We start from the raw sequence: 16,032 nt of genomic DNA on the forward strand, positions 1-16,032 counted from the left end.
TCATTGTGGTGGTGTATAGAGCCAAAAAGATTAGGATTGTGTCAATGTCCCAATATTTATGGACCTGACTGTACATGCCTCCTATATGTATCCTTACCTGTCAAATGTCTCCCCTCTGTCTGTTATGAGACCCGAAAAAATGCTAATTCTGCGGGTGGGCCTGTTGTCCAGAGCTCCGTGGGTGGAGGCATGATGGGTGGAGTCGTATTTCTCTGTCTGTCCATTTTTATCTCACTGAAAAAAGATAAGAGGTGGATTAACTCTTCGTGGCAAGACTGGGCACAGATGACATGAAATACTATACTGTACAAGGTGCAAGCCTTAGTTAAAACATTTTTTTGGGTTTTTTTATCCACTTTACTAACTGGGGAAGAGAGTGTCACGTGTTTACAGCTCTAAAGCTCTACAGCTTTATAGCTCTAACAGTAAAGAACCCTTTCCCCAATATAAGGTTGAGGGCCGTTCACACTAGATGCGGTGCGAATTCACAGCAAATCTGCACCGCATCTAAACTGCAAACCTGTTCATGCAAACGGAGTGTGGAGTGTATGTTAATTTAACGACACCCCGCTCAGTTTTCAAAACGGAGCGCGATTTGCAGAATCGGATCGCCTGGGGGCCAACACCCCAGGCAATCCGATTCTGGTGCTGACAAAAAAAAAGGGTCCTGCGTGAGTTTGTCTAAAGTTTGTATGGCTGAATTTGCATCGCACAGGCAAATCAGTGCAAATCACATGCAATGTCTGGCATCACACTAGTGTGAACCGGCCCTTCATCTCCTTTTTTTTTTTCTAATTTCAAATTTTGGCTGCTTGTCCTTGTGAATGTGCATCGTAGTCCTAGTATATGCATGTTCGGTAAATGATAATTGTGCTTTCAGCTGGTGCTTTCTTGCAGAGATCTAATGGCAAAAAGGTAGACAACATTTGTATTTCACAAAGTAAGGTGTGTATGTTTGTGTAAATATATTAGTGAAACAGACACAGACAAATTTTGGTTGCCATTGCCCTGTTTTTTTTCCTTCGACAATCCCCCACATGCGCAATGTACTAACCCATATATTTTTGCAGTCTCACACAGTATTAACCCATATGTTATTCAGTCCCACAATACTGACCCATATACTCTCATTCTTACTGTACTGACCCATGTGTGACACACCAAACTGGGACAGAGGCTTTTGGAGGGGACTAGGGGCAAGCCTCCTGCTCAGTGATTATGGCCCATGGAGAGAGCAGTTCATTCTCTAATGATGGACACAACGTGATGAATGCTGAGAGCGAGACTTGGATTAATTCTCTGAATAAGGACAATAAAGCTTCCCTTCTGGAGTGAATGGAAAGATGTAATGTGAATCTTGTACAGGTTGATGGTCAGAGGGTATATGGTGGCTCTCCTGCAGTCTGGATTGGAGAGGGTCCTTAGCTTGGGACAGAAATATTTATCAGCAATATCCCTCAAGAAATCTATGAAGATAAATTAATTCTACCTTTTCATACTGCTGGAACATTGTATGAGCTGTGTCTCATAGACTGGTGCCGATGGAATCCCTGATTAATCAAAGAATGGTCTGGGCACCTAGGCTTGTTTAAGTGACTAGTTGTTAATTGGTTTAATTAGATCACTGTGAGCTATTAGTTTCCAGGTGTGGATTAGCAATTATATTTATGTTGGCTGTTCAATACTGTTTATTGTCATGCTAATATCCCCAAGAGTTGAATGTCCTCCCAGGGGGTATAAAGTATGTGTCTGAGTTTTAATAAAGTGAGTTCCAGTTTGCATCTGAGCTAGTGTCGTCTAGTATCTTGGGTGCAATATTCAGCCATAATAACTGGTTCCTGGGTCCAGACTGGGGAAGCTATATCTTGACAGAAGCCCCCAAGCTGGGTGCTGTATAGTTCCGTCACACCATGTTTTCTCAGTTTTAGAGTACCAGCCTGAGCCCATATGTTCCCTAACAGTTCTGACTTGTATGTTTGCTCAGCGTGACATTACTGACCTATATGTTATCTCTCAGTATTCTCACATTTTCACAGTACTGTCCCACATGCTTTCTCACTTACACAGAACTGACCCATATGTTCTCTAATAGTAATGCCCCTTATGTTATCTCATTCTCACAGTACTGTGTGTTATATTCTCTCTTTCTCACTGTGTGTCCCTATATGTTCTCTCACTCTCACAGTACTGACCTATCTGTATATAGTCTTGAACACTACTGCTCCTTATAGTTTCTAACAGTACTGTCCCTTGTGTTCTCTCACTCTCACAGTACTGACCCATATGCTCTTTTACTTTTATGGTACAGACCCGTATGCTCTCCCACTTTCACAGTACTGTCCCACGTTCTCTCACTCTCACAGTGCAGACCCATATGTTCTGTCACTCTACAGTATTGACCCATATGCTTTCTCATTCTTACAGTACTGACCCATATGCTCTCTCATTCTTACAGTATGATCTTTTAGTCATACAGTTCTGACCCATATGTTCTCTCACAATACCGACCCATATGTTCTTTTACTTGTATAGTACTGACCCATATACTCTCTCACTTTTACAGTACTGACCCACATGTTATCTCAATCTCACAATTCTGATTTATATGCTCTCTCACAACTTGTATAGTTTGTTTAGGTCTTTAATATTAGTTTTAAAAAATTGAAAGGAGATTGTACAATGTTAGTACACTCGGATTATAATGCGGGGTGTGCCTAAAAGTGTTTGTTCTTACCATCAATATGGGTAAATGTTAAATATATGGATAATTGGATAAGTTCACATTTCATAACATGTTACATGTTAACCCGTATTCAGGATGGAACATGTTAATATATGAGCAGCCCCACAGAGTCCCTGTTGCAGGGATAGCCAAATCATATTGCCCGACACCTGGGACATGCAGTTCTGGGTGTCGGGCAGGTTTTTTTTACACTTAGCCCTGATTCCCACCATGCCACTTTGCAGTTGTGCTACTTCAGTGCGACTTCAAAGTCGACTGTCAGCCTGAGTTCACATATATGTGGTGCACTTTTCATGTCAGTTTTCAGTGCGATTGTCAAAGGTTCAGCGGTTCAGGTGAGATTCTGATGCCATTCAGGGATGCGATTGTAAATACCCTTTTGCTGAATGTGAATTTAGTACTGCTGCGATTTTCCATCTGCCTTCATATGCTAGAAACACTATCCATCCTCTTCTCTACAAAACTGCCTTCCATTCACTTATAAGCAAATCTGTCTTCTACCCACCTATGCAAAACCGGTTATGAAACGCATCCTATGTGAACAGTTGTCTCAGAATGCCACTATACTCTAGGCTGTGCGTGTGCACGTTTGGAACGCACCGTAGAGATGTGAACTTCCTTCATAGAGAACAATGTATTTTCAGATGACTTGCAAATCTATGGCTTTTGGATCATATCTGATCTGCATCAGATTCGCATCAGTGTGAACGCGATTTCATGTGCGGCTTGCTGATATCTATGTGACTTCATTTAACAGATGTCAATGCAAGTCACCTTTAAATCGCACAGAAATAATGCAGGAACCTTTTTTCAAATGGTTCCATTGCCACAAATGCAGCTTGTCATGTGACTTTAATCTGTCAAGTCACATGACAATCGCACTGGTGTGAACCAGGGCTCTGCCCTGCTGCAGGCAAGCAGCAGGATTTACTTTTTTTTTTTTTTGCCTCTTAACGGAGTGGACACTGGAGCTTGATTTGGCTGCTCGGCATGCGCTTGTACTGAGCACCCAAGTGCTTCCATGTGCAAGGGTAACCTGAAGGAATACATTTTTTTTTACCTCATTGGGGCTGGCACCTCATTTACTTGCTCAGCAGATGCGCTTCTGCTGTGCATTAAGAGAGCCCGACACTCCCCTTCTCTGATGAGCACCCAATTGGTGCTTGTCACTAGAGGTCGACCAATATGTGTTTTTCTCTGGCCGATGCCGATATTTAGATATCGCGATGGCCGATATGTGAGTCCGATATATTAGGCCGTTTTTTTTTTTTTTTTTTTTTCTTTCCTTTCATCTCATAAAATCTAACAGTTAGACCCCTTTCACACTGGGGCATTTTTCAGGCGCTTTTGGGCTAAAAATAGCGCCTGTAAAGTGCCTGTAAAACGGCTCCCCTGCAGTCTCAGTGTGATATCCCGAGTGCTTTCACACTGAGGCGTTGCGCTGGCAGGATGTTAAAAAAAAGTCCTGCAAGCAGCATCTTTGGAGCGGTGTATACCACCACTCCTGCTAATTGAAATGAATGCTCACCGCTGCCAAAGCGCCTGCAAAGCGTTTTGGCAGCGGCGCTTCAGGGGCGCATTTAACCCCTTCCTCGGCTGCTAGCTGGGTTATAGGCGCCCCGCTAGCAGCCGAATAGCGCCGCTAAAATGATGGTAAAGCGCCACTAAAACTAGCAGCGTTTTACCGTCAACGCATGCCCGCTGTAGTGTGAGAGTAACCTTAAGTGATCCAGAAAATTTTTTACATTTAAACATTTATTAAACAAAACAAACCTCCAATCAGTTCACTTGTATGTAGAATTTAGATTTAAAAAAAAAAATAAAAAAAACTATATCTTAAATATTAAATACACAAAAACAGGTAATCAAAACTTTTGGACGAAAAAAAATGGGCTAACTTTACTGCTTAGTTTATTTTTTAATTTATTAGTGTATTTTTTTTTTAAAAAATTGCGTTTGAAAGACCGCTGCGCAAATACCGTGTGACATAAAATATTGCAACAACCGCTATTTTATTCCCTAGGGTCTCTGCTAAAAAAAATATACATATTATGTTTGGGGGTTCTAAGTGATTTTCTAGCAGAAAATACAGGATTTTTACTTGTAAGCAACAAATGTCAGAAAAGATTTAGTCTTTAAATGGTTAAACTGAAAGCTTCTACACATGGAGTTTAGTTCATTCATAAGTGTAAACATTGTATCCTTCAGGTTCTTTTTATCAGATTTGGCAGGCTGCCCAGATAGGAGAGAAGTCCCTTCACAGAAGATTTCAGGCAACTTGTATTGACTTCTATTACAGAAGTCATTTGCAAGTCCTGCTGAGGTTATATCGGCCTTTTTTATCAGCACAATCGGCCGATGCCGATTAAGTAAAAAACAGCAAATATCGGCCGGCCGATATATCGGTCGACCTCTACTTGTCACACTGCAAGGTACTCTCCCTGCTAGTCCCCGGGTGCAGTGCTGGCGACAGGCAGGGAGGTGAGTAGGAGATAAACTGCGCAATGTTAAAAACATTAAAAGTTGCCATAAAGTCTTTCATTTTCAAAAGCCCCAGACATTCCTAAAAGCACCTCTGCCTAATTAAAAACATCAACATTTCATATTTTCCATCCTGACAAAGCCATTTCAAGATAAAAAGGGGAATACATCTATTGAAAATCCCTTGTGATGAAAGTCTTATTCAGTAGTATTATTATAACTGAATGAGACAGTTGTCTCATTTTTATTAAAATGGTAAAAAAAAAACTTAAATTATGTTTAACCACTTGCTTACTGGGCACTTAAACCCTCCTTTGAATGACAATTACTCAGTCATGCAACACTGTACCCAAATGATTTTTCATACAAATAGAGCTTTCATTTGGTGGTATTTGATCACCTCTGTTTTTTTTTTTTTTTTTTTTTTTTTTTTTTGCGCTGTAAATGAAAAAAGACCGAAAATTTGGAAAAAAAAATGCAAATTCTTCGTTTCTGTGATAAAATTTTGCAAATTAGCAATTTTTCTTCATTAATGTTGGCCACACTTTATACTGCTACATATCTTTGGTAAAAATAACCCAAATAACCCATAATGGATATTATGTGGTCTGTGTGAGATTTATAGAGTCTACAAGCTTTGGTGCAAATCATAAAAAAATGATCACATCTGATGTACTGAGGCCTATCTCATTTCTTGAGACCCTAACAAGCCAGGAAAGTACAAATGCCCCCCAAATGACCCCTTTTTGGAAAGTAGACATTTCAGGGTATTTAGTAAGAGGCATGGTGAGTTATTTGAAGTTGTCATTTTTTCCCACAATTCTTTGCAAAATTAAGATTTTATTTTATTTTTTATATTTTTTTCACAAATTTGTCATTGTAATAGCTTATTTCTCTCACATGGAATGTGCATACCACAAATGACACCCCAAAATACATTCTGCTACTCCCCCTGAGTATTACGATACCACATGTGTGGGACTTTTTCACTACCTGGCCACATACAGAGGCCCAACATGCAGGGAGCACCATCAGGTGTTCAAGGAGCATAAATTACCCATCTAACTTGTTGACTACCTATAACACTTTTGAAGGCCCTAGAGCACCAGAACAATGGAAATGCCCACAAAATGACCCCATTTTGAAAAGCTAACACCCCAATGTATAATCTATGAGGCAACTTGAGTCTTTTGAACTGTTCTTTTTTTTTTCAGAAGTTTTTGGAAAATGTGGAAAAAAATGAAAACACATTTTTTTTTTTTAGACAAAGTTGTCTGTTTATGTTTATGTTCCAAACATAGCATTTACATAGCAAAAATAACTCCTGAGTATAACGATACCACATGTGTGAGACTTTTACACAGCCTGACCACATACAGAGGCCTAACATTGAAGTAGCACCTTTAGGCATTCTAGGAGCATAAATTACACATTTCATTTCTCACCCACCTATTACACTATTGAAGGCCCTGGAGCACCAGGACAATGGAAACGCCCAGAAAATGACCCCATTTTGGAAAGCTAACTCCCCAACGTATAATCTATGAGGCATATTGAGTCTTTTGAATGGTTAATTTTTTTTCCAGAAGTTTTTGGAAAATGTGGAAAAAAATAAACGCATTTTTTTTTACACAAAGTTGTCCGTTTATAGGATATTTCCAACACATAGCATTTACATAGCAAAAATGACACCCCAAAATACATTCTGCCACTTTTTCTTAATATGGCAATACCACATGTGTGAAACCTTTACACAGCCTGGCCACATACAGAGATCCAACATGCAAGGAACACTGTCAGGTGTTCCAGAGACACATAGCATGCACATACCAAGAATTACACCCCAAAATACATTATGCTGAGCAAAGGGTAAACAAAATATTACCTGTGGTTTTGGTAGCGCAGTTGTCCACAGGAGGATAGCACTGGTCCAGGCAGCAGGCAGGGACTTGGTCAGCAACAGGGAACACAATTTTTCAGGCAGCAGGCAGGGATACTGTCCATATACAGTCCAGGGTCAGTGCAGGCAGAGATATTGTCAGCAGTGCCAAAAATATTGGTTCTGGTAGTAGGCAGGAACATGGTCCATGTGCTGTGGTCAGTGCGACAGACAGAGGCATGACGGCAGTAAGTCCTACAGGCAGCAGGCAGAAGTAGGGCCTCGTTTAGGACAGAATCTGGACAGGGGTAGAGGCTTCTCCCACCCAAATCTCTTTGAAGCCTCTGAGTCTCCAGACCCTAATCTAGGAATGAGAAAACAAAGAAAATTGTTTTCTTTATCCAGAAAAACTATTCTGGAACCCCTCACACATGTGAGACCCCTGTGTTGAATCCCACTAGTCCAGTTGCAGGGTACAAGATCAATCCAAGAGGCAGGCAAATAACATGGTCAAACAGTCCAGGGTCAGTTCCCGACCAGGCAGAGGTATGTACAGAGTCGGTAAGCAGAAACATGGTCGAATAACAGTCCAGGGTCAGTTCCAGATCAGGCAGCGGTATGTACAAAATCGGCAGGCAGAAGCATGGTCAAATAACAAGCCAGGGTCAGTTACAGAGCAGGCAGGTGCATAAGGGTGTGAAGGCAGCAACTGAGGATTACGTTTACCATACTTCACTAATAATTTATTGAAGTATGGTAACGGCGAAAAACATTCACCTATGCAGAGGCCTGGTTGGGAAGGACATCGTGCACAGTAATAAGATGTGTCTCTTCTGACTCCTGCTCTGGTACACACCTTACATCTTTTTTGACGTCTTTGGCCTGTTGGTTTGGGAGGGATTTTATCAGGAAAGTGGCGTTCGGAGAGTCAACTAAGAACATCTGATCGGATGTTTTCTGGTGGGCCGTTCGGGAATATAAGGGTAGTGTAAATTTCCTCCTGGTAGCCAAGGAAGGGTTGGGGGTTTTGGGTGGAGTTGCTGTAAATGATATAGGAATTGATTATGGCCAATTGAAAAAAATAAATTGCTACTTTTTTATACCAATGGTATGTCCGTCTTGTGGCAAGGTATGGTTCGAGCATTTGGTCATTGAAATCGACTCCCCCCATAAACAAATAGTATCCATGGATGCATGTTGGTTTTTGGATGGGGCCATTCCTTCTGGGGATTTCCACGTAGATGTTATTGTGAATGGAGGACAACATGTAGACATCCCTTCTGTCCCTTCACTTCACTGCCAGAATCTCCTTGTTTCGCAGACTTGCTGTTTCTCCTTTTCTCAACTTCTTATGGACAAGACTTTGAAGAAAGCCCTTCCGGTTCTTTTTTACCATGCCACATGCTGGCGTCTTCTTCCGGTGAAGGTTGTGGAACAGGGGCAGAGATGTGTAGAAGTTGTCTAAATACAGGTGGTAGCCTTTCTCCAGTAGGGGGTATATGAGGTCCCAAACAACTTTCCCGCTGAATCCCAAGTAGTCTGGGCAATTAGGGGGCTGCAGCTGGGTGTCCTTCCCTTCGTAGACTATGAAGGAATATGTGTACCCTGTGGCTCGGTCACATAATTTGTACACCTTCATCCCATAGCGGGCTCTTTTGCTGGGGATAAATTGCTTAATTTTAAGCCTGCCGCTAAATTTAACAAGGGACTCATCCACACATATGTATTGGTCCGGGGTAAACAGCTGGGGGAATACTTCAGAAAAATAATTTAGTATTGGCCGAATTTTGTAAAGCCTGTCATAATTTGGGTCATATTGGGGAGGGCACTGGGTATTATCACTGAAATGTAGGAACCTCATGATCATCAGATACCTGGTTCTGGGCATTACCGCGGAGAAGAGCGGCATGTGGTGGATGGGGTGGGTTGACCAATAGGAACGCAATTGATTTTTTTTGGTGAGTCCCATATTAAATGTGAGGCCCAAAAAAACCTTGAACTCCTCCACTGTTAGGTCTCTCCACTCGTAGGGATGGGCATGATATTATGTTGGATTTTGCAAAATAAATTGCTGTGCATACAGGTTGCACTGGGCCACAATTGACGCCCACATGTCCTGTGTAAAAATTAAATTAAAATTAATTGGGGTAAAATTCTCCGTGTCCACCTGGATCTCCTGGCTGGGCAGTGAAAGGGGGAATGTTAGCTTCTCCTGAATCAGGAGGAAGCCACAAGGGGTTCTGAAGGGCATAGGGAAGGCTGGCATGGGTCCTAACCCTTTGGGGCTGAGGTGACACCCCACTGATACTTGGCCTTTCTTACCGAGGTACTGCAGTGCTGGTGGATGGCACTGCGGTGCTGGTGGATGCCACTGCCTCCTCACCAGAACGCCTTCGTTTGGCGGGCCGAATATCTTTCTCTGAGTCTGTCAGTGTTCCATTACTGAGGACTGGCTCATAATTTACGTCAGACACAGAATCCGAATTTGAAAGGGAATCCGAAAAAGAGAGCTTCCCGTTGCTCTCGTCAGCCGTGGAAAGAATTTGGTATGCCTTCTCGGTGGAAAAGCTTTTTTTGGACATGGTTGCTGGTGGTAATGAGACTGCACAGGTGTATGCTAAGCCTGCACTGATGAGGTGGCACTGATGTGTACTGATTGATGGCACAGATGTGCACTGATGAGGCGGCACTGATCGCACAGATGTGCACTGATGAGGCGGCACAGGTGTGCACTGATGAGGTGGCACAGATGTGCACTGATGAGGTGACATAGATGGGCACAGATGGGCACTGATGAAGCAGCACAGATGGGCACTGATTGCACAGATGGGCACTGATGAGGCGGCACAGGCGGGCACAGATATGCACTGATGAGGTGGCACAGATATGCACTGATGAGGTGGCACAGATGGGCACTGATGAGGTGGCACAGATGGGCACTGATGAGATGGCACATATGGGCACTGATGAGATGGCACAGATGGGCACTGTTGAGGCGGCACTATTGGGCACTGATGAGTCGGCACAGATGTGCACTGATTGATTACACAGATGTGCACTGATTGCATAGATGGGCACCGATGAGGTGGCACAGATGGGCACTGATGAGGCGGCACAAATGGGCACTGATGAGGCGGTACAGATGGGCACTGATTGGTACAGATGTGCACTGTTGAGGTGGCACAAATGGGCACTAATGAGGCGGCACAAATGGGCACTGATGAGACGGCACAGATGTGCACTGATTGATTGCACAGATGTGCACTGATGAGGCGGCACAGATGTGCACTGATTGGTACAGATGGGCACTGTTGAGGTGGCACAAATGGGAACTGATGAGGTGGCACTGATGAGGCGGCACAGATGGGCACTGGTACAGATGGGCGCTGATGAGGTGGCACAGATGGGCGCTGATGAGGTGGCACAAATGGGCACTGATGAGGTGGCATGTATGGCCACTGATGAGGTGGCACAGATGGGCACTGATGGCACAGATGATGCACTGATGGCACAAGTGGGCACTGATGCGCACAGGTGGGCACAGATGGCACTAGCTATAGAAGCTAATTGTCACTGTGGGCACTGATTGGGCACACTTTGTTTTTTCTACTGAAAAATTCACTCACAATTGTTCACAGAAGCTCTCTCCTCACATGCTGTCTCTGTGTGAGGAGAGAGAGCCGGCAATGAGAGATGATCTCATATGTTTACATTTGAGATCATCTCTCATTGGCCACGGCGATCGCGCTGTAAACGGCCGCTGTGATTGGCCATTTACAGCGATTTGTGATGGGCCGTGTCCAAGGGACACGGCCAACACAGATTTTCCCCGATGCGCTTGAGGAAAGGGGATGACGTCAATGGACGTAGTCCCGGCAATGTAGATCCACGCTGTAGCCGTCATTTGGCTATAGCACGGATCTGAACTGGTTAAGTAACTTATGGCTTTTTATGTAAAAATACGACCACTGTCTCAATTACAATGCTATTGATTTAATGCTAGGTATTTTCAAGGGATGAATTTTCAGGGCTTTTTTTCCCCGTAGGAACGCAGGGGGAACGCAGTTCTGGCACCTACAGCGCTGAATGTATGTAATGGCAAGGGGTTTAGGGTGTATTGATGCTAGCTGCTGGGGGGATCTATTGTTGCTGGAGGGGATCTATTTTGGTAGGGCGGGGTCTATTGTTTCTAAGGAGGTCTATTTTTGCTGGTGGGGGATCTACTATTGCTGGGGTGGGTCTTATGTTGCTGAGAGGGATCTAGTAATGCTGGCTGCAGGGAAATCTGTTGTTGCTGCTCGGGGTCTATTGTTGCTGGGGGGAGGGGGTATTTTGTTGTGGGTGTTTTCATTTGCTGGCTGCATGGGATCTACACTATATTGTCAAAAGTATTGTGATACCTTCCTTTACACGCACATAAATTTTAATGGCATCCCATTCTTAGTCCATAGGGTTCAGTATTGAGTTGGCCCACCCTTTGCAGCTATTACAGCTTCAACTCTTGTGGGAAGGCTGTCCACAAGGTTTAGGAGTGTGTCTATGGGAATGTTTGACCATTCTTCCAGAAGCACATTTGTGAGGTCAGGCACTGATGTTGGATTAGAAGACCTGGCTCGCAGTATAATGACGGCGGCTGGTCGGCAAATGATTAAAGTCCAAGTTACATGGAAAATTTACTCTCCGGCTTTCACACTGAGACTGCAGGGGAGCCATTTTTCAGGCGCTATTTTTAGCCCAAAAGAGCCTGAAAAACGCCTCCGTGTATAAAGGGTCTAAAACAAATCATTATCAGAGTGCTGTAGTCACGTGTAGTCTGCAATGGATACATAGTTCAGCTATGCCAGCTTCAGCGAAATACATTGTAAACTCAGTGAGCACAGATTTGGAATTATGGCTGTTGTGTTTTTAATAGTGTGGCTTTCTGATTTTTATAGGCTTGCGCCTTCATGTTAACTGCTTCAATACAGGGCACACTTTGAATGACAATTGCGCGGTCATGCAATGCTGTACCCAAACAAAATTGTTATAATTTTTTTGGCACAGATAGAGCTTTCTTTTGGTGGTATTTAACCTTCTTAGCGGTATTCCCGAGTGTGGCTCAGGATATGTATGTAGCTCAGTACAAAGATCAGTACAATGTGTTTCTATATAGGATGAGCACACACTATAAATATATGGAGGTGTATTGCTGGGGTGATGTGTTGTGTTCATGTGTCATATAGAAGAGAAATTAATCCTTCCATGGCTGCACCGATGACCGCTGACATGCAGAGTGTGTGCTATGTAGGAGCTCCACAGTCCCATTCTGTCCCTTCCTCCCAGACTTCTCCTTAGTATTTCAAGTACTTGGATGTGAGCTGTGCACATGAGCACGCTGCTATGAGAGTCACTCACACAGAGAAATCCCAAGGACTCCTGTGTACATCATTACATGAAGGACCAGAGAGGCTGCTGTGGTTACCCACTACAACAGCACTGCCATACCCATTCACTATCTCCTCCTGGGCCACAGACCATCATGTGTGCACTCAACACACACACTGCATTGCCTTTTTCATAGAGAAAAACACTTCTTACCAATAGACAATGTAGAGAGACATGTGTGTGAACTACAACAAACAGATAGATTGATAGAAAACAAGAACGACCTATAGATAAATGTACATACCGAGAGAGAGAGGGATATATATATATATATATATATATATATATATATATATATATATATATATATATATATATATATATATATTATACACAGTACCTGAATACAGATTAGATGGATGTACGCATACATACAAGAGAGATGAACATAATAACAAGTAGGGTAAGAAAAGAAAGATACATGTACATACAAGGAGAGGGAGAGAGAGACCTAAATACAAATTAATAGATGGATATACACATACATACAACTAGAGAGATAATCATATAACAAGTAGATAGAGAGATACATAGACACAGATAGATGGATAGACACATATAAATAAAAAGACAGGTTGATTTATATATATTGTGACAGCAGGCAGGTAAAATCACCTGGTTGCATCCAGGATGGAAAATATGTATGCCCTAGATTCAGGCTTTATGCTGACTTATACCACTAGGGGGAGTGCTGGGAGTCCTGCAGGAGAAGAGTTAATGAGCCCAGCTGAAGTAAGTGGACTCATTAAGACCTATACAAAAAACCCCAGAATGCTTAGGGAGATGCTCAATCCTGGAACCAGTTATGTGTGTGTAGACTGGGGAGTGTGGTATCTGTTCTGTGCAGTGAGTTAACGCCTGTGTGGCAAACTTCTAGAAGAGAGATAGGGACTGGGGCAGCACAAGGCTGCACCCAGTTGTTAGATAGGGAATCTACGTGTGTAGTAAGCGGTCAAACTGACCAGGATTTCTTTTCATGTTTTTTTGTTTTGCTGTTATATTTTTCACTGCATATAGCATAAATAAACCGCACCTTTGTTTTTTTTTTTACCTACAACGCTGTCTGCTGTGCCTGATTTTGTGTGGTGAACCCATCCAGGGGGTCACACACACCCGCTGCCGAGCTAACCCCTTCAAAATATAGATAGATAAATAGAATTATTCCGGCTGACAGAATTGGAGGGAAGTGAGATGGAATGGTACAATGGAATCTTGTATAGCAGACATGCCAGCAGTGACAATAGCAGTGTTCATCTCCTAATATCAGTTACATTGTAATCTTTCCTATGACTGCTCACGTTGTCACGTGTTCTGTTACTAATGTCGCTACATGAAAAGCAGTGGAGCTTTCACTGGGCTCTTAATAACTTAGTGGCATGAAGGAATTGTACCAAGTGATTGTTATAGACGCCTGTATATAATGTACAGCCTGGTATATGAGGAGCAGAGCCCTGTGTATAATGTACAGCCTGGTATATGAGGTGCATGTGAGTTCAAGCTGTGATTTGTCATAATTGTGATGATTATGGCTTACAGCTCATGAAAACCCCAATTCCACAATCTCAGAAAATTAGAATATTGTGAAAAGGTGCAATATTATAGGCTCAGAGTGTCCCACTCTAATCAGATAATTAAGCCATAACACCTGCAAAGGGTTCCTGAGCCTTTAAATGGTCTTAGTCTGGTTCAGTAGGAATCACAATCATGGAAAAGACTGCTGACCTCCATAAGGAGAGAAAGCCTCAAAAGGTAATTGCAAAAGAAGTTGGATGTTCCCAAAGTGCTGTATAAAAGCACATTAATAGAAAGTTATGTGGAAGGGAAAGGTGTGGAAGGTGTGGATTGATCACCATCTTCTACTGAGTGACAGACACTTCATGGAGACCAGTGTTTGATCTGATGCCTGTAAATTTTAAATTAAGGTGAGTGGCCATTGCAATTATTGGTGGAGTGTGTTTGTTCTCTTGGATTGAGCACCAGATTGCATGAGCAATTCTTTATCACTGGATTCAGACCCGGCCTGGGGCAAAAAATAGGCCCGGGCATTGTAGACTGAGCAGCCAACTTTTCAAGAGGGACTGGGTGGGGGGATTGTGGGATCGTCGATAGACATTCGCGGGGGTGGCTGGTGTCGGTCCTCCACCTGTAATGTGCAGGGACATTGTGATATAAAGGGGACTGCACTGTAAAAGGGGCACTGCAATGATTACAGTGCAGTCCCCTTTATATTACGATGTCCCAATCCTATGGTGGCCATACAATGCTAGTACTGTCTGTCTCCTATTGTGCCCACACTGCCCAGTGACACTGACCTGCTCTCTCTCTCCGGTGGTGCTGGACAGCATGGCGCTCTCCCTCTGGTGGTGCTGGACAGCGTGGCTCTCTCTCTCTCTGGTGGTGCGGGTACAGCGTGGCTCTCTCTCTCTGGTAGTGCGGGTACAGCATGGCTCTCTCTCTCTGGTGGTGCGGGTACAGCGTGGCTCTCTCTCTCTGGTAGTGCGGGTACAGCGTGGCTCTCTCTCTGGTGGTGCAGGTACAGCGTGGCTCTCTCTCTGGTGGTGCGGGTACAGCGTGGCTCTCTCTGGTGGTGTGGGTACAGTGTGGCTCTCTCTCCGGTGGTGCGGGTACAGCGTGGCTCTCTCTGGTGGTGTGGGTACAGTGTGGCTCTCTCTCCGGTGGTGCTGGACAGCATGGCGCTCTCCCTCTGGTGGTGAGGGTACAGCGTGGCTCTCTCTCTGGTGGTGCGGTTACAGCATGGCTCTCTCTCTGGTGGTGTGGGTACAGCGTGGCTCTCTCTGGTGGTCTGGGTACAGCGTGGCTCTCTCTCTGGTGGTGCGGGTACAGCGTGGCTCTCTGTCAGGAGCCAGGGAGCGTCTCCGCTCGCCGGGCTCCGGGGCGCATGCGCGGTGGCCTGGCGCTTCGCCGCACACCCGTCCGCGGCCTGATGGTGCGGCGCGCGCGGGTGCACGGCGGTCCCCGTGTGCGCGCCGTAGCCCGTGCGGGTGCCCGGTAGCGCGTCACACTGACGCGCTCGCCGGGCAGGGAGACTATTTCTGACGGCTCCAGCGCCCAGTCGGGTTGCTGGTTCGTCGTCAGCTCTCCCTGTCCCCCTGTGCCTGTGATATCCTGATACCTGCCTGTCTCTGTGTACCAAACCCTGGCTTGTTAACTAACTACTCTACCGGATTAACCCACTACCTGCCTGTCTCTGTGTACCAAACCCTGGCTTGTTAACTAACTACTCTACCGGATTAACCCACTACCTGCCTGTCTCTGTGTATCAAACCTTGGCCTGTTAACCACTACTCTGCTGGACTGCCTGATACCCCGACCTCTGCCTGTATTACGGACTTGTCTCTATCTGATTGCCTGATACCCCTGATCTTGGCCTGCATTAACGGACTTCCTACTGTTAGATCTGCCTGCTTCACATTAACCTCTGTTTATAATTACAGTTTGCCTCTGCCTAGGCTCAGTCCCCATTCCTGGTTCCGCCTACAGATTA

At 44.2% G+C, this 16,032-nt stretch overlaps 1 protein-coding gene across 6 annotated transcripts in view; it reads left to right on the forward strand.

Moving 5' to 3' along the window:
- Positions 1–16,032, forward strand: part of EZH1 (enhancer of zeste 1 polycomb repressive complex 2 subunit) — an 800,790-nt gene that overhangs the window by 105,754 nt on the left and 679,004 nt on the right. The window lies entirely within an intron of this gene.

Source organism: Aquarana catesbeiana, linkage group LG12, assembly GCF_042186555.1.
Source record: "Aquarana catesbeiana isolate 2022-GZ linkage group LG12, ASM4218655v1, whole genome shotgun sequence".
Classification (NCBI taxonomy): Eukaryota; Metazoa; Chordata; class Amphibia; order Anura; family Ranidae; genus Aquarana; species Aquarana catesbeiana.